Source organism: Pan troglodytes, chromosome 5 (genome assembly GCF_028858775.2).
Source record: "Pan troglodytes isolate AG18354 chromosome 5, NHGRI_mPanTro3-v2.0_pri, whole genome shotgun sequence".
Taxonomy (NCBI): Eukaryota; Metazoa; Chordata; class Mammalia; order Primates; family Hominidae; genus Pan; species Pan troglodytes.
Genome location: NC_072403.2, coordinates 174,168,502 through 174,193,419, shown reverse-complemented (window position 1 = coordinate 174,193,419; position 24,918 = coordinate 174,168,502). Strand labels below are relative to the sequence as shown.

Below are 24,918 nucleotides of genomic sequence, written 5' to 3'. Positions count from 1 at the left end.
TCATATTTTTCTATTTCTTAATCTTTTATTTATTGAATTATTTTGGGTGCTATTTCTTTCTTTCTCAAAACATGTTTTGCAAAGTGTTACAGCAAGGTTTCCCTCCTTCAGACTAAATCAAACACTGATACAAAATGACACCCTTCAAGATCATGTTGCTTATAAGCCCAAAGCTGAGAAATCTTCAAATCCCAGCCCTTTGGGAGGTCAAGGTGGATGGATCGCTTGAGGTCAAGAGTTCAAGACCAGCCTGGCCAACCTGGTGAAACCCCAACTCTACTAAAAATACAAAAATTAGCCAGGCGTGGTGGTGCATGCCTGTAATCCCAGCTACTTGGGAGGCTGAGGCAGGAGAATCGCTTGAACTTGGGAGGAAGAGGTTGCGGTGAGCCAAGATTGCACCATTGCACTCCAGCCTGGGCGACAGAGTGAAACTCCATCTCAAGAAAACAAAAAAAGAAAAAGAAAAAGAAATCTCCAACTCACATGTTCCACTGCCAGGGTTTAGCCTGAAGCAGAAGGGGGATCTGGCAAGAGCAGTTGACTGTTGTAGCAGGCAGAGCACTATGTTGTTTCCATGTAGAGAAATGTCTACATTCAATCTCTCAGACTCCTGTGGACCAATCTTAGTTGAACATGTGTAAATTGCCAAACGGCTAATTTTGGCCCAATATAGGAGATTCATTTCTAATGATCAAATATGTCTATAAGGGATACAGGCCTATAGTAACATTTTAAATCCACATTCTAAGAAGTGTGGAAACAGTGTGGAGGCAGACTAGCCCTCTGCAAAGGGATGATGAAAGAGAAATGTTTGGCATCAACTGTGGGTGGGAAGAGCTAGATGTTGCAGGCCGTCACTTGCAATGCTGAGATGCTGCGACCTTGTCTGTAGTGCTGAATTGACGACGAAGGTAGTGCCGTGAAGTGGAAATCTCCGTAGCTTCTATAGAGTTCAGACAATAAACTGCCTTGAAGACATTTTGAAGCTTTGTGATATGTACTGTATTTAAGCTAGAAGGCTACACACAGTTCCCTGTTTACCTGTTATCAGTTTAAAGTATATTTGTAGGAAAGCTGATGCCCTGCTGAATCTGGAAACTGGCTGGATGTGGAAGCTGCTGGGGAACGCAAGATTGCTTTGGACATGTTTCAGCATATCAGATGAAGGGAGAAAATAGCTCTCAGTTGCTCCTGTTTAAAATGTTTTATACTGCTATCTGCTATCTGCATGAGAAAAAATGTCTAAATGTCAGTCTAATCTTAAATAAACTAATCTTTCTTCTACATGTTGGTGCCATGAATTAAGAAACTGGCAAGCCAAAAAATAAAATCTATAATGAACTCATGATAAATTCGTTATCTGTTGAAGAGACAGTGGATTTTTCTCTTCCTATTCATTAATCAGAAGCGAACAACAACAACAAAAAAGTGTAAAAATAAGCCTACCAACAATTTCAGCTGCTGGCTTATGTAGAAGCTGCCAATATTATAAGGAAGAGAGCTGTTAACCTGTGAAGAAGCAGTTTTCGATGTGGACAATGCTGTTTAAACACGCATCTCTACAATGACATCCAACAGAAGCATGGGAAAATAATAAAAGACAGATTTCATTCTAAAGCAATGTGAGGTGACAGACACGAGGCAGGCAGAAGTCGGGTGTGCTGTGCTTGCTTTTTCGGGCTGATCACAGGTAGGACTAGAAATCTCTGGCCCACCGATAGGTGCACACATAGCTCTTCTGCCCGTTGCATCCTCGTTGTTTATCCCTGGACAGGAGATGTGCTTTGATGTCTTCATCTGACACATACATGATTCTTGTTTCCTCTGTAATTAGAACAGTCAGCGCCTGGGAACCTCTTATTTTATAGTCTTGGTAAGTTTGTTCTTCCAGTGCTGGCGATGCCTGCCGCATTATTATTGGAGTCAAAAAATGTGGGTGTGTACATGTACCCTAAAACTTAAAGTATAATAAAAAATAAAAAAATAAAAACAGAAAAAGCAAATTAACTTTTTTTAAAAAAATGTAGATGCTGTAAATAAAGTATTTATATATCTTCAAGCTGCAGAGCAAATCTGGATTTGTATAGCTGGTTTTGATTTAGAAATTTAGTTAAATCAAGGAGAAATGGGTGATATATAGCTAAATTTGAGAAGGCGTCTTAAAAAAAAAATTCCTGCTGGGGCTTACCTGTGATTTTCCTGGCACAAAGATTCTAAATATAAATAATTCTGAGGCTAAGGGGAAGGTGAATTTTGCCGAGAAAAATTACTATGTGAATCTTTTTGTATCCCTCCCTCAAAAGAAATGGAGACTACCTTTGTAACTATATTACTTTTAATTAAGAAAGAACGGGGCAAAGATGATCTCTAGCATACCGCTGTGTCTGTGCCTAGTGGGGTACTCCATAGCCCTGCTGCTTTGCCAGGGAAGCACTGGAACTATTCCTTCCCAGGGCCTTGGGCTCTCATCCTTTGCATTTTTCATGGGCCAATGTCAATACTATCAGTGCTGCAGAAAGATGAGAGTTTAGCAGAATGTGGGTATGGTATACAGGTGTAATTTATGATGCATCCCAGGTGTTGGACACTGCACTGTAAATAACTTGTGGTACTTCAGGAAAGGGAGGATTAGGGAAGCAATTCTGTCTTCTTAGGATCTTTAATGTCTATTTCTTCAAGTCTTTGAACTTGTGGGCTCAGTAATGCCTATGGCAAATGTTCCTGATTTCAGTAAGAAACGCCTAGATCTGTTGTTCCTGCCCTGTGTGTTCTTCATCAGCAGTGTGCCATGCCCTCTATTTCTTCTAGAAGTTGGGCTTTGTAGTTTGGTGGACCCACAACCACTTTTCCAACTTTCATGCTTTAAGAAGGCATGGATCTTTTGAATAAAATACCTGCGTATGTTTTTCAAATATTTGTGCAAAAAATTGTGAAGGTCGTCTCCAGAATGCAGCATGAGCAGTCGAAGAAAATATTTATATACCAGTTTCCCCGTTTTCATGAGCGCTTCACTTATCTTTTAAGATTAATAATGTAATTGTTTTTATGCACCATGTCTACATTAACCTAACTAGATAGAGGAAAGTATTGATGATTGCCATTAATTGTTATTGTTTTCCTATATGCAAATGTAGCCAGGACCAAAAGAGACATGGCACCTGAATGCAAGGCATAGTCTTAGCTGGTGCATAACTAATGCAGGAACAGGAAACCAGACACCGCACCTTCTCACTTATAAGTGGGAGCTGAACAGTGAGAACACAGGGACACAGGGAGGGGAACAACACACACTGGGGCCTACTGGGGGATGGGTGGGGGGATGGAGAGTATCGGGAATAATAACAAATGCAAGCTGGGTTTAATACCTAGGGGATGGGTTGATGGAGCAGCAAACCACCGTGGCACACGTTTACCTATGTAACAAACCTGCACATCCTGTACATGGACCCTGGAACTTAAAATTGAAAAAATTAGAAAAATGAAAAACATGGTAAGAAAGAACATAATTGAGACAACTTACATCAGGCCTGTGGATTAAATGCTAATAGTGTATCAATGTGAGTTCCTGATTTTGGTGAATGGACCAATTGTGTAGAAGAATGTCTTGTTTTTAGGAAATACACAGTAAAGTTTTCAGGGATGATGGAGCATCATGGCAGCAACTTACTCCCAAAAGTAGTTATTTAAATAAAGCTGGAGGCATCACACTACCTGCCTTAAAATATATACCACATAGTTAGAGTATCTCTAGAGATATAGAGAGTTATAGTATCTCTAGATCTCAGATATAAATCCACACATATACAGTCAATTGTTTTTTTTTTTTTTAGAGATGGAGTCTCGCTCTGTTGCCCAGGCTGGAGTGCAGTGGCACGATCTCGGCTCACTGCAAGCTCCACCTCCCGGGTTTACGCCATTCTCCTGCCTCAGCCTCCCAAGTAGCTGGGACTGCAGGCGCCCGCCACCACGCCCGGCTAATTTTTGTATTTTTTTTTAGTAGAGACAGGGTTTCTCCACGTTAGCCAGGATGGTCTCGATCTCCTGACCTCGTGTTCCGCCCGACTCGGCCTCCCAAAGTGCTGGGATTACAGGCGTGAGCCACCGCGCCTGGCCCAGTCAATTGGTTTTTGACAAAGACGCCAAGAATACATAACGGGGAAAGTACTGTCTCTTCCATAAGTGGTATTGGAACAACTGGATATCCACAAGCAGAAGAAGGAAATGAGACCCTTATCTGACCTCATATACAAAAATCAACCCAAAGTGGATTAAAGCTGTAAATGTAAGAACTGAATCTGTAAAGCTCATAGAAGAAAACACAGAGGAAAAGCTGCGTGGTATTGATATGGCCAGTTATTTTTTGGATATGACTCCAAAAGCACAAGCAACAAAAGGGAAAACAGGTGGGAATGCATCAAACTAAAGAACTTCTGTATCAGCCACGCAACAATCAGCAGAGTGAAGAGACAACCTATGAAATGGCAGAAAATATTTGCCAACCATACATTTGATAAGAGGTTAATATTCAAAATAGATAAGGAACTCAAAAACTCAATAGTTAGAAAATAAGTAACCCAATTTAAAAATGGGGTAAAGAAACAGAATAAACTTTTCTCAAAAGAAGTCATACAAATGGCCAACAGGTATATGAAAAAATACTCCACATCATAAGTTATCAGGGAAAAAATTATCATTAAAACCACAATGAGATATTACCTCATACCTGTTAGGATGGCTGTTATCAAAAAGACAAGAGATGGCCGGGCACGGTGGCTCATGCCTGTAATCCCAGCACTTTGGGAGGCTGAAGGGGACAGATCATCTGAGGTCAGGAGTTCGAGAGCAGCCTGGCCAAAATGGCAAAACCCTCTCTGTACTAAAAATACAAAAGTTATCTAGGTGTGGTGGTGGGTGCCTGTAATGCCAGCTACTCAGGAGGCTCAGGCAGGAGAATCGCTTGAACTCAGGAGGGAGAGGTTGCAGTGAGATGAGATTGCACTCCAGCCTGGGTGACAAAGCGACATCTATCTTAAAAAAAAAAAAGACAAGAGATAATAAGTGATAAGTGCTGGCAAGGACGTGGAGAAAAGGAAAGCCTTGTACACTGTTGGTGGGAATGTAAATTGGTACAGCCATTATGGAAAACAGCTCAAAAGTTAAAAATAGAACTGTCATATGACCCAGTGGTCTCACTTCTGGGTACGTATCCAAAGGAAACAAACCAGCATGTCAAGGGATGTCTGCACTCCCACGTCCTTTGCGGCACTATTCACAATAGCCCAGGTAGGGACCTACCTAAGTGTCCATTGACTGATGAATGAATAAAGAAAATGTGTTATATTTATAAACACAATAAGATACCATACGACTTTTTAAAAGAACAATACCCTGTCATCTGTGACAACATGGATGAACCTGAAGGACATGATGTTACATAAAATGAGCCAGGCACAGAAAAACAAATATTGCACGGTTTCACGTATACGTGGAATCTAAAAACACTGAAATCTGAGAAGTAGAGGGTAAAATGCTGGTTGCCAGGGGCCGGAAGTTGGGGCTGTGTGTGGGCGGGGAGGTGTTGTTCACAGGAAGCAAACTTTCAGTGAGTCAGGAGGAAAAAGTGATGTATTGCACAGTATTGCACAATATGGTGACTGTAGTTAATAACAATGTATTACATTCTTGAAAATCACTAATGACTAGATATTCGGTGTTGTCACCACAAAAAATAAGTATATGAGGTAATGCACATATCGTCTCAATTTAGCTGTTCCACAACACATACATATTTCAAAACAACATTATATACAATAAATAGATATCATTTTTGTTGATTTGAAAATAGTTATTTGTACTGTGCTTGCAATGCTAAGTTTGAGGTTGTTTCATAAAAGACATACATGTATTATACTTCAATTAAACATTTCAACAAAGTATTATCCTTTTGCCTCTTTTATGCCAGGAATTACAATTAAAGCCATTAGAAGGGAATTCGTAAAATTAAAAGTGCTGGAAGTCATTGGTGTTACATATTCATAGGTTCTGAAGAACTGTTTCTCCAGGGAGGGGTACGCTTCTGTCAAAAGCTGACTTTCAGTAAAAAACAGTTTAACTTGTTTCAGTATGAAATTTATGTTAAAAAGAAATTACAAGTTTAACAAAACTAGTCATGTAGGAAAAAACCCTACTTTTAAAAATATGCCTTAGAATAATCTGAAATGCCCTAAATGGTCAAGGTCACTGGGTCATCACAGAGAGCTCTTAATCCCAAGATTGTACCTGACGGCCCGTGGCCAGAGGTGATTCCATGGGAACCTCAAGCTGAATTTAAAGGAATTTCAACGGTATTAAAGTTGGAAATGGCATGGAAAAATGTATGCTGGCCTCAATTAATTTTCTTCTTTTTTTAAAACAAGTATGTATATGTACTGTTATCCAACACCCTCTTCAAAGCACAAAGAGCTTTTATTAAAAGCTATAGTACCTTGAAAAATGCGTGGCTTCTGTGTGTGAAAATGTCAAGTGTAACAGACTCCAGATTTTGTATATTCGGCATGGTGGCAGAGTGACAAGTCCACATCTCATTCCACATCCATCCACCCCTCTTCACTTGCTGCTTTAGAGTTCCTGATAGGGAAACACCATTCTCTTTCCTGAGCCTGCAAGGCTAAGTCCTTTTCAAGTCAACCTACTGAGGAATGAGTACTGGACAAGTTAACCCTTAATTCTCACAAGTACATGGAAGAAATGTCTTCCAATCACTCCGAATCTGACTTTTACAGGATAAGTAGGAATAATGTAGAAATTTTAGATTAAGAGTAAAATATAGGAAGGAAGGATTTCCTAGGTAGGGAACTCAGCTTGAGTGCAGCCATGACCTGAAAGGTTGTACGTAAGCACAGTAAACTACAAATAAATGTTGATGAAGATATTGAGAGATGTAGCTGCGAGCATAGGCATGGGGTTTCTGGTAGTCCTAAGTAGCAACTTAGTGTCCAAATAGCTTAGACTTTTCCTGGGCTCCAAAATCAGTTGATGCATCCCAACGGATGCAAAACATACCATCAGTGTGCAGGAAGAAAATACTAGGACTTTCATTTATATTAATTTTTAATCAAAGCAAATAGGAAAAACCCCTCACTTTGCTCATGGTATGCCCACTCCCAGTTGCCTGAATATTTCTGATGGTCACAGGTAACATCTGGGAAAAGCGGACATTCCTGTGTGCCAGCATTGATTTGTCTCCTGTAGCACATAGCAGTGTTTTGCAGTTCACATGATCCTTGTTTAAACTAAAGCAACTCTTACAAAATGAAATAGTATTGAAGACTATACTAAGGCACTTCACCAGCCACATTAACAAGCAAAAAAAGAAAAGAAAAAGATGGTTTTATCAGATCTGACTAGAGTCAAGCACTATTTGAAATAAGAATTCATATCCACCACTATTAACCATGAGCCTTGTCCTCAGGGAGTGTTGTGCAATGTGATGCTGACTGCTAACAGTGTGAGGCTGAGACCATGGTCAAGGCTCTTACCAAGAAATCACCTAAAACTTGAAGACAAACTTTGGTGAAGTCATCGGTAATTAAAAAATTTCACCAGCATTAGAGTACCATTGGAAGCTTTTCGTTGGTTTCTTACTCAATAGTGAAAAACAAATAACCACGTGTCAACATTGTAATTCTCTCATTTGGATCTATTCTTAAATTCTAAGCAGTGTGTATTTTATGGTGTACTTAATCTCTTAGTAGAGTAATGCATATAAAATTTGTGAATAAACAAGATATTTTAGGGCTGTGTGCTCACATTTTTTACTAGTAAGTATGCCTAGTCAATAGCATGTGGAAATAACCATGCAAGGTGGAACCACTGGAGATTTTAGGCAGAGAAGTGAAATGGTTAGCCTAGAGGTGAAAGAATGAACATTACAACTATTTAGCAGGCAAAATTTATTTCCTTAACCGCCATTACGGAAATTCTCCAAGTTGCATTGACTCACATTTGAATCCTGTCTCCACCACTCGCTGTGTATGTATTTGGGAAAATTACCTCAACTTTCTAAGCCTTAGGTCATCCATTTGTCAAATGAGTGTGTGACTCTGCTCTTACAGACTTTGGGACAGCTCATGTGGATGATGTATGTGATGTGCTTGAACACAAGACACATAATATGTGTTCCAGCATAATATTCTCTTAAATTGCATTTATCTAAATGGTACACATTAGCTATATTTTGACAGACAGTTTTAACTTTTTTCCTTAAAAAAATCATACTATACGTGCTCTTTTCCTGTTAAATAATAATTTTTGGCCAGGTACAGTGGCTCACGCCTGTAGTCCCAGCACTTTGGGAGGCCAAGGCGGGCAGATCACGAGGTCAGGAGTTCAAGACCAGCCTGACCAACATGGTGAAACTCTGTCTCTACTAAAAACACAAATAATTAGCTGGGCGTGGTGGCATGTGCCTGTAATCCCAGCTACTCAGGAGGCTGAGGGAGGCTGAGGCAGGAGAATGGCTTGAACCCGGGAGGCAGAGGTTGCACTGAGCCGAGATCCTGCCAGTGCACTCCAGCCTGGGCGACAGAGCAAAACGAGACTCCATCTCAAAAAAAAAAAAAAAAAAAAAAAATTCCAGCTGTATGAGTCCATTCTCACACTCTGATAAAGACATACCCAAGACTGGGCAATTTATAAAAAAAAAAAGAGGTTAAATGGACTCACAGTTCTGCATGGCTGGGAGGCCTCCCAATCATGGCAGAAGGTGAAAGGCACATCTTACATGGTGGCAGGCAAGAGAAAATGAGAACCAAGCAAAAGGGGAAACCCCTTATACAACCATCATATCGTGTGAGACTTCTTCACTACCAGGGGAACAGTGTGGGATAAACCACCCCCATGATTCAGTTATCTTCTACCAGGTCTCTTCCACAACATGTGGGAATTATGGGAGCTACAATTCAGGATGAGATTTGGGTAGAGGCACAGCCAAACCATATCACCAGCTATATTACGGTTAGTCATTGAAATAGGAGTGCTTTGTAAATGAAACATACAATATGAGTCAAATTTTCGTCTGCTCTAAGATATTGATTAAAGGGCTAAATGGAACAGGTTGGCTTATCTATTTTTATATGCTTGTACGTTTAAAACTACACAAAATTGGATGTGAATGGAGGATTAATAGCTAATTTATAGCTAATTCTTAGAGTTTAGGGAACAGAGTGAGAAGCAGCCTGGACATTCTAGAAGGTGTTTGAGGTGCATCCTAATCTGTGGTAAAACAAATCCTCGGGTTCTGATCTGTTATTAATGCTCCAGAAGCACCAATCTTACAATCTACACATGTGTAGCTATCTCTGTCGTTATAGTTGGCAGCATACCTACCATCTTGCTAACTTGTCTGATCCACATATGAAATAAGTGCTCCAAAGGAGTAAGTACGTTCCCTGTATGGACACATTTGTCACTCTGTGCACTCAATCCCATCAAATAACCAAGACCTCTTCTGCAGATGGAATGCTGTTAGGCACTGTGGGTGTGTGCAGGATCTTCTTTAACTTTATCCTCTCGATGACACTCTGAACTTAGTATCGCTGTCCTTATTTTACAGATGAGGAAACTGTGGCCCTCTGAGAGAAATAAATTGTCCAAGATCTCAAAGCTATGCAGGATACAAGGTAGCCTGGAGACACACACCTGTCCACCTCTGGAGCCCACGTTCTTGATACCAAACCATTCCTGCACCAGAATTCTTTCTGGATATTAAGTTTGCATCAGTATACCTCCTGAAATCATGAGAGCCTTTGAAAAGAAATGCAAAATGAGTAAATACAGATATTTAGGCAGGTATCAGAAACATTGCACAGGATTGTGAGTTATTCTGCAGATGTAAAAATATAAAATTCATTACATTATTACTTAAATTAATAGGTCAGCGATCGTAAATGCTGAAATCTCAGCAATTTTTACATAAAAATAAAATAATTCATCTCTCCATGTAAACTATAAAAACATTTAAATAACCTCTCAACATATATGGTGTGCTGCATACCAAATTCAAAGCTAACGAATTCATTCTAGTCAGCTCCAAGCCAACATTTACCTCTAAGCACCTTCCCCTCAAAGGGCAATAAGAATGAAACCCAGAGTTCCACAATCTGCTCATCTTGTTCATTTTTAGAGAGAGTCGGGGAGGTGTAGGCCTCGTGAGGACTAACCTATCTCTGCAGTGGCATATTTGTGACCAGGACCTTATTTCTTTCAAAATATATTTGATCATCTCTAACTCCAGAAAAGTTAAAATTCCTGTATGGATAGAATTCAGTTGTAGTAATTCTAAAGCCACCTTGTCGAAAAGCCTTCCCCTGAAGACCCAGTAGAAAGATGGCTTCACCCCAGCCATCTTCGGCCTTCTTTGTTTTTCTTCATAGTGTCAGTCTGTCCACCTACCATCTCTCCATCTGTGTGACTGTCCATGTACCCATCTGGCATCTATCTACCTATCATCTATCTATCTATACATCTCCATCAATACTGTTTGCATGAATACACACACATATTCATAATTAAAAATCCAGACTATACACAAAATAGAAGGCTTCATAATGTTTCTCTGAATAGGAAATGTCTAAATACATTTAACAGATTAAAATTTCCCTCCTAAATTTACATAGTTTATTTCAGGAATAGTTTTAAATGTGGGTAAACTAAGTCGTGGGACAGGAGTTGAATTTTACCACAATTTGTTTTAAAGTGACTTAAAACTAATAATGGAAAATTAAACAATGTTACCGAGAGAGCTTGACAATTCACAAATTCAGATCTTGCTGTGGTAAGAATATGAATAGTCTTTCCAGTCACATGAGAAACATCCAAAGTCCTTCAAATAATGATACTTCTTCTCACTATGTCAGGGCCCTCCCAACATAGCCTTGCCTTTCCAAATTAAATTAATTTATTTATTTATTTATTTATTTATTTATTTCCTAAGACAGGGTCTTGCTCTGTCACCCAGGCTGGAGTGCAGTGGCACAAACACAGCTCCCTGCAGCCCCAACCTCCTGGGCCCAAGCAATCCTCCTGCCTCAGCCTCCCATGTCGCTGAGACCACAGATGCGTGCCACCACACCCGGCTCACTTTTTTAGTAGAGATGGGCTCTCACTTTGTTGCCCAGGCTTGTCTTGAACTCCTGGGCTCATGCAGTCCTCCCACCTCAGCCTCCCAACGTGTTGGACTTAGAGGCATGAACCACCACACCCAGCCACCTTTCCAACTTTTCTTCCTGCAGCCCCAGCTCACAGATGGGCACTGGGCTGCTTGTTGGTTCTTGATTTCCACCCCTTGCTCTACCTACTCAGTCAGTGTCTGTGTTTTTGTCGCATCTCGACGTGCTGCCTCGCTCAGACGAATGGAACCAGTGCCCAGTGCTTATCTTGCTTGAGCTGGGTTTTCTTTGTCCCGTTTTGCATTCCCGAGACACCTTGTCTTCTGACTGATTCTGCACAGAGCGTAGTAGATAACGTTTGAGGTTCATTTAATGTATTCATGTATCCATCCTTTCTTTTATTCAGTGAACATCTATTCTGAGTCTGCATGTGCTCAGCACGAGGTGAGGTGCAGAGGAAACAAGGAAGACCATGGCTTTGTCCCTGCTTTCAGGGAACCCCTAGCTGCTGAGAAGCATGGATGCACAGTCAAGCCGTTATGAGTTACGGGGGATTTAAAGCAAATGCCTGCGGTGCTGCTTAAGAGATACTTCCCATTATATATGTGTGTGTTCTTCAGATGTGACTATTTCACATAAATGTTTAGGGGGTACAGGAGAGCACAGCTACCCCACGCACTGACAAGAAGGTCCTTTTACATTCAAGTACATCTGTTTTGAGGTGAAATCTGTTTGAACCAAAGTAATGGGCTAAATTGTATAATTGGGTCTGTATCTTTCTTAGAGAGAGAGGGGCACACAGGGTAGTGCAGGAGAATTTTACTGGCAAGGTGTTAAAGAGAAAAGATATGAGTGTGCCTCTATTACCAGTAATACACGGAGATCTGCAAATTGGTTAATAACTACAGGAGAAGAAAGTGCAGGAACTGCCGCCTCTGGGTTTCCTTTGCCCCATGAGGAGCGTGATGCTAGAGTTCCTGGTAGAGGCAAGGAAGAGGAAGTGCAGCTAATAATTTGAAGATATTTACACCTTTCCTAGTCTGTTTCACAGTACAAAGGCATTAGTGGGAGTGACAGGAACAAGTTATAGACCATTTATTTAGGCTATCTGGAAGGATTTAATCTCACCTGGGTCATGGAGTTGCGTATTTTCTGGGAATTGGGGCTACTGTGATAGCCCTATCTGTAGGCCTGGCATCCAAAGATAAGAGTTTAAGTCCGGCTGGAATTAGAAGCAACAGAATTAGCTAGAACGCAAGCCTGAAAACCTTTCGGTTCAAATTGTGAAATGCCTCTGGGTAGCAGTTCCAGTCTGTCCTGATGGAGCTTTGGCTCTGAGAGCTAAGCGTGAGGCAGACATCAGTAACATCAAGGACGTTTCTGCAGTGAGCACAGGAAATCCAGCCCTGGATGATGCAGTTTATACTTTTCATCCATCTTAAGGCTCCATCATAATATGTCTCCAGAAGACTAATTTTCTACTTCATCAGCATCTGAATGTTTATTTTTTAAAAAGAACCCACAAACATGTTTGAAGGACCAGTGATTTTAGAATCTATGAGATAGCTTTGTATAGAACTTGCTCATTTATATCACTTTGAAATATCAGAAATAGAAGTTATTAAAACATAAAACAGCAGATAATGATGATACTAGTGTATTTCTTAGTTACATATACCTTATTAGCCTCTTAAACTGTGTATTTCAGACTTATGGAGTATGACCCACATATGTATATTTATTTACTAGGTAGTATCATAAGACCAATATAATAATGCATGCAATTAATTAATAGGTTAGCAGTAGACTTACAATAGGATGGGAACTCAATTGTGAATGATTTAAAACAAAATTTTTTATAATAATCACCGACTATAAATGTTACTTCGTCAAAACAAAATTTATTGCTTCAACTGTTAGTGGTAAACTTTTTCATTTTTTTATTTTTTATTTTTTCATTAGACTCACTCTGTCACCCACGCTGGAGGCAGTGACACAATATCAGCTCACTGCAACTTCCGCCTCCCAGGTTCAGTGATTCTCCTGCCTCAGCCTCCCGAGTAGCTGGGATAATAGGTGCTCGCCAACATGCCAGGCTAATTTTTGGTATTTTTAGTAGAGCCGGGGTTTCGCCATGTTGGCAATCTGGTCTCAAACTCCTGACCTCAGGTGATCTGCCCGCCTCGGCCTCCCAAAGTGCTGGATTACAGGAGTGAGCCACTGCACCTGGCCTATTAGTGGTAAACTTGTATGACCTTTTTCTTTTCTTTGAGACAGAATCTCTTTCTGTTGCCCAGGCTGGAGTGCAGTGGCCCAATCACAGCTTACTACAGCCTTGACCTCCTGGGCTCAATTGATCCTCCCACCTCAGCCTCCCAACTAGCTTGAACTACAGGCATGTGCCACCATGCCTGGCTAATATTTGTAATTTTTGTAGAATCGGCTCTCACTTTGTTGCCCAAGCTAGTTTTGAATTCCTGGGCCCAAGTGGTCCGCCCACCTCAGCCTCCCAACATGCTGGGATTACAGGATTGAGTCACGGCATTTGTCTGGCCTTTTTCTTTCTACTGATAAAATTAAACAAAACATAGTGCTACACAATATGGTGGAGGCAGAAGATTCAAATATACCTGGATTCTCTGTTTCCAATCAAGGTGAATACCCTGTCTGCCCTGTATACTTTTAGAAAACCAGACGATCGGTGCCTGCAGAGAGTTCACCTGTCCTTGTGATGTTCATTTACATGAAAAAATAGTTCAGTAAGAATTGCAAAGGATTTCTAGTAGGTCATAGGTCCCTGCATAATGGGATCGCAATCCTAGACATATTCACACTTTCTACATTTTAATAATTCTGTGTTGATGGTGATGTTTGTAAGTCTGATTTTCATAGTAAATCTCAGCTTAAGTGTTTAAAAGCCTCCTTAAACCAAATGGGAGAAGTATAAGCTCTATTAGTAAACTGTATTTATTCCATCTTCTTCCATTTTTCAGCTCATTTCTGTCTTTTTGTAGGCAGTTATCGGATGTAAATAGCTATCATCTTTATTACTAAAATGCATCCTTTAATCAGATAGCACATTTTTAGATGTCATGTAACTACGAAGTATAGTTAGATCATGGCCCTGCCCATAACTTTAAAAAATGCTTATAATCATGTAACAGTAATATGCCTTAACAGAAAAAAAAAAAGGATAGCAAGAGAAATAAATAAATCTGTAACAAAATGGGATGGTATTTCTACTAATATGAATGATATTTCAAGAGGTCCCAAGGGAGCTAGCAAGGCTATTTAAAGTGAAGCCACATGGTTGCTAATTAGGAATCTTGTATTGTACTGGCAAGTGTAAATAGCTGGAAAGCAATGAGGGGTGCACTTTCGTGGCCACGAATTACCAAATAGAACTCAGACTGTGGCGTCTGTCTCTTCATGTTCACTATGAATCATCAAATTCCATGGTAAATCTTAGGGTCTAGCATTTTCCAAACCTTCAACACTAGAGAAAAACACATTTACATTTCTGTCATTCTAGATAGGAAATGTCAGTTCAGATTATATTCTGCCTTTTTTGGCTTCATATTTTGTCTGAAACATCGTCCTACATCATTGCAAAGTTATCACGGCTCTTTAGTCAAAATATCCTGGTGTATTGCAATGAGACACTTGTATATTTGATGTCGTTGTGTAGCTAGAGCTTTTGTAATTTTCCATATTTAAAAAAGAAAGAAAATCACTAGACCATAAGAGAATATTAAGAGAAAATGTGGCTTCTCTGTATTTAGTTCAATGGATAATATATATAGGCAAAACAAGTGAAATGTAAGCAGAACCAGTGACCTCTTCAGTAATGTTATTGCCTAATTTAATTGCTTTTTTATTCTGGTCACTACTTTCTGCCACTAGAAAAATGTAGGGCATGCTGATTGAGGGATAACTATTTTAAAATAAAATGCAAACAAAAGTTTTCCAGAAATAAACTTCAACTGGCCAACTATATGTTACTTGTGTCTAAAATATAAATCCACTATAAGTTTTTATAACATTAGGGTAACAATGTATTCAAAGTATGTGAAGCCTAACATGACTTCTCTAGACATACATCCTTCCTTATAATGATCTGATACACACACACACACACACCTGTACACAGACACACACACACACACACACACACCTGTACACAGACACACACACACACACAAATACTGCGTGGTTCCTCAGCACTTTTAGGTTGGCTTATGGATCTAAGATACCACCTTATCTGCCTTTCAAAAAAATAACAGTTGATTGACTTAATTTTCCTAACATTAAATTGACCATCTTTAAGTGTACAGTTTAGTAGTATATTCAGAGTTGTGTAATCATCAACACCATCAAATTTTAGAACACTGCCATAATTCCCAAAAGGAAAGCCTATACACATTAGCAGTCACACCCCACGCCCCTGCTCACTTCCCTCTTCCCCGAGTACCTGGCTACCACAAATTGACTTTGTCTCTATGAATTTGCCTAATTGGGAGATTTATTTAAATGGAAACATGTAATATGTGGTCTTCTGTGACTGCCTGCTTTCACTTATGACGTTTAAAAGTTCATCCATATTTGCGGCTTGTGGTACTTCATTCCTTTTTATTGCCAAATAATATTCCATTGTATGAATATACTGCATTTTGTTTATGTATTCATCAGTTGATGGGCATCTGGGTTGTTTCTGCTTCCTTGCTATTAGAAAAATGCTGCTGTGGCTGATCATATACAAGTTTTTATATGGACATACATTTTCTTTTCTTTTGGATATATACCTAGAAGGGAAGTTGCTGGAGATATGGTAACACTATTTTAAGGTATGCCACTCTTTAAAAGTGGCTGTACCAATTTCCCTTTCTGCCAATAATGAATGAGATTTACAATTTACCTATGTTCTTGACAGCACCCGTTATTCTTTTCTTGTTTGTTTTAAATTTTAGCAATATTTGTAGGTGTGAAGTGATATCTCATAATTTTGATTTATATTTCCCTAATGACTAATGATGCTGATCTTCTTTTCAAGAGTTTATTGGGCCATTCGTATAACTTCTTTGGAAAAATGTCTATTCAGATTCTTTGCCCATTTTTTAATTGGGTTATTTGTCTTCTCCTTGTTAAGTTGTAAATGTTCTTTATATATTCTGGACACAGGTTTTTTATGACATATGTGATTTGCACTTATTTCCTTCCTTTTGGTGGGTTGTCATTTTACTGTAGTGATGATGTTCTTTGAAGCACAGAAGTTGTAGTTCAGTGTGTCTATGTTGTCTTTGTTCGCTCATGTTTTTGGTGCCAGATCTAAGTAACCTTTTCCAAACCCAAGGTCACAAAGGTTTACTCCTAAATTTTCTTCTGAGACTGTTATAGTTGTATCCCTTGCATTAGGCCTCTTATCCATTTTGACTTAATTTTTATATGTAATGTGATGTAGGAACTCAGCTTCATTCTTTTGCATATGCCATTTATTGAGGGGATTATTTTTCCCCATTGAATCATCTTGTTACCCTGTTGAAAACGAATCAAATATTTGGTTGAACTTACCAAGGTATCCCCTGGACCTGGACTTTTCTTCTTGGCAGTTTTAAAATTAGTAACGCAATGTCTTTACCTGTTATGGGTCTATTCAGATTTGATATGTTGTCTTCAGTGAGTTCTGGTAGGTTGTGTCTTTCTTGGAATTTACCCATTTCATGTAGGTTATCTATTTGTTGGTATAATCTTATCTTTTACCAGTGAACTATCAGGATCCAGATTGTAATCTCTTTGTTCATTTCCTAAACAAATACACAAAATTTTGACTAAAATTTTGCTAAGCCAATTTAATTTTTTCTAATAAATGCAATTATCTTAAGGATTAGAAAGATATAACAAGTAGCTTAGAAAATTGACAAAATATCCGGTAAATTTTAAAACTAGCTATCTGTTATTCATTTACTGTTTTCCAATGATTGAGAAAAACAATTTTTTCCAGCTCCCCATTAACTCGGTAACTGCTGAGAGATAATAAGGATAATGAGGTCACGTGATGACCCTAGCTCTCACCCCTTTGGTCATCAGGGTGCCCTTAGAATCTTCAGAAACTTTCAGGGACATTTATCTTACTGAATCATAATATGGGTTCAGAATCAATTTAGTCCATAGTCACTATTTTTGTTTCTTTGCCCAATTCCCTGTTGAATTATGAGACTGTGGATAATATTGTGCCCTCTCTAAAGGTCCTCATTGATGTGGGACAGGGTTAGAAATTGGAGCCTGTACTGGATTGCGTCCCTTGCATCCCCTAATTCTGATGACTCTCTCTCAAGCCAGAGGAGCATTAGTGCTCCTGCGTTTAGGAAGTTGGAATGTCCACGCTGTGCATACTCTATTTGCATTACTATTGTTTAGAAATTATTGGCCGGGCGCAGTGACTCATGCCTGTAATCCCAGCACTTTGGGAGGCTGAGGCGGGTGGATCACGAGGTCACGAGATCGAGACCAGCCTGACCAACATGGTGAAACCCCGTCTCTACTAAAAATAGAAAAATTAGCTGGGCGTGGTGGCGTGTGCCTGTAATCCCAGCTACTCGGGAGGCTGAGGCAGGAGAATTGCTTGAACCTGGGAAGCGGAGCTTGCAGTGAGCCGAGATCGCGCCACTGCACTCCAGCCTGGTGACGGAGCGAGACTCCGTCTCAGAAAAAAAAAAAAAGAAAGAAAAGAAATTATTCTCTAAGCACCTTTAGGCCCTCCACTCACCCACTTGAAGCAGAAACCATGCTTCCTTTCATAGGGAAGCACAGTGCCTAGCGTAAAGTAGGTGCTTGTTTCTGGCCCAATTTTTTAAAAAATAATAAAATTCTAATCTGTGCCAACTCCAAATCTATTTTGATGAACTTCAAATGTATATTTGATTTTTCTTTCTACTACCTTTTCCTTAAGGGCATTCTCATGTTCTCAACTCTTTTATTAAAACTGATTTTTAGGAAAGTTTTCGATACTCTTTATATTGATATCTTAATGTAATTTTAGTCATTATATTACAACCAGGGGCATTTTCATTTGAAACATTTTCTAATATCATGGAATGAGAGAGTCTACCCATAGGTGAGAAAGGTAAGTGGTGCTTACATTAAAACAAAAATAAAACAAACACTGGCTCTGCCTTGGGGATGTGTCTGTATTTTCTGAACCCATGTCAGTGATGACCTGAGCACTGGACAGCTGGGGGACCTTAGAAAATGAGGTCCCTAAATGAAGTGAGTCCAGTGAAGTATGCAATTGGGAACCTCTGTGGCATATTATTTGCTTTCTAAAGTTCATATTTCCTTGTATTTTCATATTTGTATTAATGGCTCAATTTATGCTTGAATTTCCTTCATGTATAATTAATTGTTCAGCAATTTCATTCCACAAATACGAACTGTGAGCCTGCATGGCAGTAGACTAGTCACTGGAATTCAGACAGAAAAGGTCTGTTCTCTCAGGGAACTTACATTCTAACCAGAGAGAAAAATGTCCTATAATTAATGCATCAATGATGTAGTTAAGATCGAGATAAATGCTACTAAGGAGAAGTATTTTAAGAGCTGCTAGCATTCTCCCAGATGTGTCTGTGAAGGTGTCCTTTTCAACCTGCTCGACCACATTTTCCTCTAATATCGTACAGCCTCTCCTTGAGATGCTAATCTTTGTCCAGGGATTTAGTTTTAATCTCCAGTACCTGATTTGGGCTGGCTGTGGGTTTATCTGTTGATAAATACAGAAAAACGTCTTAACACATTTTTAAATGTTGTATTTTGTAGTGCTGACACTGCTAGTATGGTAACAGCGAGTCGTTTTGCTCATCCGTCTCTTCCTCTCTTTTCTCTCCATTGGTGAAAAAGGTGTTATCTTAGAATGTGCTTGGGTGCCATGGAGTTTTCTACACTCTCAAACTACCTGCTTGTTTCCTCTTTTGCTTATATTCCTAGTCTTCTTTGCTTTCAAAACAATAAATCTGATAACATAAAGAGTCCACTCATGCACTCAGAGACTCTTAAGTTTTGAGAGATGCCCAGACTAATTATGAATTCATTAAAAATTTAAGATAGTTGAGTGCCAACTAGGGTGCCAGCACTGTGAACATTAAAGAAATGCTCCCTAAAGAATCATTTGTTAATAGGATAATGAAAGAGTATAATTTTTATTAAAAGAAAAGGGCATTAGTACATTAATTGTGAGCTCCTCTCTGCTTATTTGCTGTGTGACTATTAAAATTCTCGAAGTAACATAAGGAGTTCTATGGGGAGATTTCAAAGCCTTAAGAAGGAAATATTAGGGGGACTAATAGGATGGATAGACTAGAATGGCAAATCTTTCTCATAGTCACTGTTACATGACTTGATCAGAACCATCTTTGATACTTTATGTTGCTTCCCCTGTCACTTTTATTTAACAATAAAATCCCTCAGTTCTGAGAACAAAAGTACTTTTAAAACAGGTAAATTTATGTCATAAAAGTGTTTTTCACTGCAGTGGGCGGTGGTGAGAACAGTAAGATGGGAATGTAACCTGCCAGCGCTGATTGAGCCAACCACCCACCTGATTTGAAAAGAGTAACCCTCACAAATTCTTGGAATTGACTAATTTGAGAATACATGAATAGTATCTTAACTCCCCTCTCTCACAGTTGGTAAGCATAGTTCATACCAAGTTGGAAACAAAATTATAATTGGTCTTGCCATTAACTGAACTCCCTTAGTATGTTATGCATTTCTTTGTCAAATATCTGCTCTTTATGTCCTCCACTAAATTATAGAATAATAGAATATAGTCCTGAATCTCACTCGTGTTTGATTTCTAACATTTAATACAAAGTTTAACACACAGTAGATGCATGAAAATCATTTCAATAACTGAATAGTCAAATATGTATTGCTTATTTGAAATCATATCTAGATTGAAAGCTATTCATTAATATAAATTAGTAAGTTGATAATACTTGTGAAGTTAGACAATCCATAATATAATCATACTTTTAATTTCAACTCAGTTGTTTTTCGGGGTAGGGGTAATTCCTTATCTTTCACCTCCATTTATACAACATGGTGGGATTTGTCTAGAATTACATCCATTTCTTCGTGCAGGCTTACATAGGGTTTTTTAAAAAGCCTATCTCGTATGTCCCATTTGGGTTTTTCCTCTGAAGACATCTGTTTCCCTGTTTCCACTGTCTCACTGCATGAGGAGTGAGTCTCTCTCTTTGTGTGTGTGTTTGTGGTAGGACACTGATCAACTAGTCTGTATCAATATAGCAATGAGTGATAATGGAATAACATGTCACTTTAACCTTTTTTGTTTGAATTGGATTTTAGAGACTCTGCCTTCACACTAAATGAAGTTCAGGTTACTGATTGTAATTCCAGGCTATCTGACAGTACAGAGACAAGAATATTTTGTCCTAATTGTGCCTTCTATATTATCATTACCTATTTTATAATTGAACTTTGCTTGGATCATAATTGCCTTATAACTGAAGTTTGCTTGAGTATTTTTTAAATACACGCTTTAGAGATGCCACAGTTCCTGTAACTACAGTACACTCTTAGTAACACAGAGTATAGGAAAATTTACTAATGTATACTTTCATTGACTATAGCAGTAGTGTAACTTATGTTTGTAAAAACATAAATAACTCAGGTATCTCTCAGATAATCTGCATAGCTATAGCAACAGTATAACACAATTATTTCATTACATTCATAAATGTATTCATTATGATTATTTTTGAAGACTCCTGTAAGTCCTGTTCTTAATATCCAAATAATACTAAATGATACCAAAACTACAATTCATCAGAATGTTCTACATATAGGGAAACTTACTTCCCACAACTTTATTGAAAGAAACCAGCAACCTGAATTCTTTAACTTGTTCTGGTCCCATGGAGGCAGCCTCTTCACGGGCTTCATGTACAGATGTTGACTCCACAGAGCTGCCTTTTCAATGCATGAGTGGATGTAGGTCGCAAATGTTAAGTCAAATTTAAAGAGATTACAGGATTTGGCTTTACAGTACACATTGGTTTGGTGCAAAAGTAATCGCAGGTTTTGCTATTGCTTTTAATGGTAAAAATCTTTTGCACCAACCTAATATTATATTTTAAGTTTGGAAAGAGAAACTATGACCTACCCCTTCAAATATTTTCAATAATATGTATCTAATGCATTTAATAGTTTTTACCTCTGTCAAAAAGTAAATCAACATTATAATTATAAGTTCTATTTTTATGAGAATGCTATGTGTATTTCAATTCTTTTTTAAATTATTTTTTAATTTTCAATTATAATCAAATTATTAGTGTCCCTGGAAAAATATTAATTCTAGTAACCATTCCTTCTTAACATTAAATCTTTGAAAAATGAAGAAATACCAACTTTTCTATTTATAAAATGCTGTCAATTCATATATGGGTTACAGATATCTGTCTGCAGGTATTTTTAGTTGAGTGTCAGAATTTCTTTAACCTGAAATGTAAATCATTTCTAAGGTAAAAGAGAATGAAGGGTACTGTGTTTTGTCAAAATCTTTCTGGCATCAAGTTATTAACCGTGTAATGATAAGTGGATTGTGACTATTTTTAATTCCTAAAAAGATAAGTGGAATCTCTATGGTGATGATTTGATGTTCTATTACTAGACAGGAGGATCTGTTTAGTTCATAATCAGAAAAAAAATTATTTCTCTTTTTGGAAGTAAAAACAAAATTATAATAAAAAGCATTATTCATGCTACTCTAATAATACAGATGTTGTGCAAGATTCTTATGGTTTGGCTTGATGAAAATGAAAACAGTACAGGCGCACCTCACTTTATTGCATGTCACTTCATTGCCCTTCTCTGGTATTGTGTTTTTTACAAATTGAAGGTTTGTGGAATCCCGGTATTGAGCGGCAAGTCTATCAGCAGCACCATTTTTCCAACAGTATGTGCCCACTTCATGTCTCAGTATCACATTTTGGAAATTCTCACAATGTTTTAAACCTTTGCATTATTATTAATCTGTTACAGTGATTGGGGATCTTTGTTTTCAGTTAATAGTTCAGACTTTGTCTTTCAAAAGTATATGGCGGGTGGATCACCTGAGGTCAGGAGTTCGAGACCAGCCTGGCCAATATGGAAAAACCCCGTCTCTACTAAAAGTCCTAAAATTGGGTGGGCGTGTTGGCAGGCACCTGTAATCCAACCTACTCGGGAGGCTGAGGCAGGAGAATCCCTTGAACCTGGGAGGCAGAGGTTGCAGTGAGCCGAGATCGCGCCACTGCATCCAGCCTGAGCGATACAAAACAGAATAATTTTTTTAAAAGAATGAAATTTATTCTAATAATTTTAGGGTATGATCAGTGATCTTTAGTGTTACAATTATAATAGTTTTAGAATACCATGAAGCACACCCATATGAGATGGTAAATGAAATTGATAAATATTGTGTGTGTTCTGACTGCTCCAGTGACCAAACATCCCCACATCTCTCTCCCTCTCCTTGGGCCTCCCTATTTCCTCAGACAACATAACATGAAAATTGGGCCACTTAGTCCTATGATGGGCTCTAAGTGTTCAAGTGAAAGGAGGAATGGCACGTCTCTCACTTAAATCAAAGTTAGAGATGATTGAGCTCAGTGAGGAAGGCATGTTGAAAGCCAATATAGACCAAATGCTAGGCCTCTTGTGGAAAACATTTAGCTAAGTGGAGAATGCAAAGGAAAATTCCTTGAAGGAAATTAAAAGTGCTACTCCAATGTAGACAAAAATGATTAGAAAGAAAAACAGCTTTATTGCTGATATGAAGGAAATTTTAGTAGTCCAGACAGATGTTGAAACCAGCTACATTTCCTTAAGCCAAAAACCTAATCCAGAGCAAGGCTGTATTAGTCTGTTCTCACGTTGCTGATAAAGATATACCTGAGACTAGGCAATTTAAAAAAGAAAGAGGTTTAATGCACTTACAGTTCCACGTGGCTGGGGAGGCCTCATAATCATGGCAGAAGGTGAAGGCACATCTCACATGGTGCCCGACAAGAGAAGAGAGCTTGTGCAGGGAAAGTTCCCCTTATAAAACCATCCGATCTTTGAGGCTCATTCACTTTCAAGAGAATATCATGGGAAAGACCTACCCCCATGATTCAACAACCCCCAACCAGGTTCCTCCCACAACACTTGGAAATTGTAGGAGTTACAATTCCAGATGAGATTTGGGTGGGGACACAGCCAAACCAAATCAAAGACCTTTACCCTCTTCAATTCTATGAAGGCTGAGAGAGGTGAGGAAGCTGCACAAGAAAAGTTGTTCAGCTGGCAGAGGTAGATTCATGAGGTTTAAGGAAAGAAGCCATCTCCATCACAGTTCAAGTTCAGGGTGAGTGCTGATGGAGAAGCTGCCTCAAGTTATGTAGAAGACCTAGCTACGATCAATGATGAAGGTGGCCACAGTAAACTACAGATTTTCAGTGTAGATGACACAGCCGTCTATTGGAACAAGATGCTATCTAGGACTTTCTTAGCTAGAGAGAAGTCAATACCTGGCTTCAATGCTTCAAAGAACAGGCTGACTCTCTTGTTAGGGGTAATGCAGTGGGTGACTTTAAGTTGAAGACAATACTTATTTACCATTTTGAAAATCCTAGGTCCCTTAAGATTATGCTAAGTTTACTGTGCCTGTGCTCTATAAATGGAACAACAAAGCCTAGATGACAGCACACCTGTTTACAGCACAGTTTACTGGATATTTTAAGGTCACTGTTGAGACCCACTGCTCGGGAAAAAACGTTCCTTTCACAATATTACTTCTCATTGCCAGTGCACCTGGTCACCCAGGAACTCTGATGGAAATGTATAGGGAAGTGAATGTAGTCTTCATGCCGGCTAAAACAACACCTAAATTCTGCAGTCCATGGATCAATGAGTAATTTTGACTTTCAAGACTTATTATTTTAAAAAAATTTCATGATGCTACAGCTCTCATAGATCACTAAAGATCATTAAATTTCTCCGATGGATCTGGGGAAAGTAAACTGAAAACTTTCTGGAAAGGATTCACCATTCTAGATGCCATTAAGAACTTCATGATTCATGAGTGGAGGTCAAAATATGAACATTAATAGGAGTTGGAAGAAGTCGATTCTAACCCTCATGGATGACTTTAAGGGATTCAGGACTTCAGTGGAGCAGGTAACTGAAGATGAGGTGAAAATATCAAGAACAGTAGAATTAGAAGTGGAGGCTGAAGACGTGACTCAATTTCTGCAATCTCATAATAAAATATGAACGGATGAGGAGTTGCTTCTTATGGAAGAACAAAGTGGTTTCTTAAGATGAAACCTACTCCTGATGAAAGTGCTGTGAACATTGTTGAAATGATAACACAGGATTTCAGACATGAAATCAACTTAGATGATCAAGCAGCCACAGGGTTTGAGAGGACTGACTCCAGTTTTGAAAGTTCTGCTGCTGTCAGACAGAATGACATGCTACAGAGAAATCTTTTATGAAATGAAGAGTCCATCAGTGCGGCAAACTTCATTGTTGTCTTATTTTAAGACATTGCCACATCCACCCCAGCTTTCAGCAGCCATCACCCTGAACAGTCCGCAGCCATCAGCATTGACGCAAGACCTGCCACTAGCAAAAAAGGTTATGACTTGAAGGTTCAGATGAGAGTTAACATTTTTTAGCAATGAAGTATTTTTTAATTAAGACATGTCCA

At 38.8% G+C, this 24,918-nt stretch overlaps 1 protein-coding gene across 6 annotated transcripts in view; it reads left to right on the top strand.

Annotated features, from left to right (window-relative positions):
* PRKN (parkin RBR E3 ubiquitin protein ligase) overlaps positions 1-24,918 on the top strand; it is a 1,411,643-nt gene that overhangs the window by 627,523 nt on the left and 759,202 nt on the right. The gene's annotated exons all lie outside the window — the stretch shown is intronic.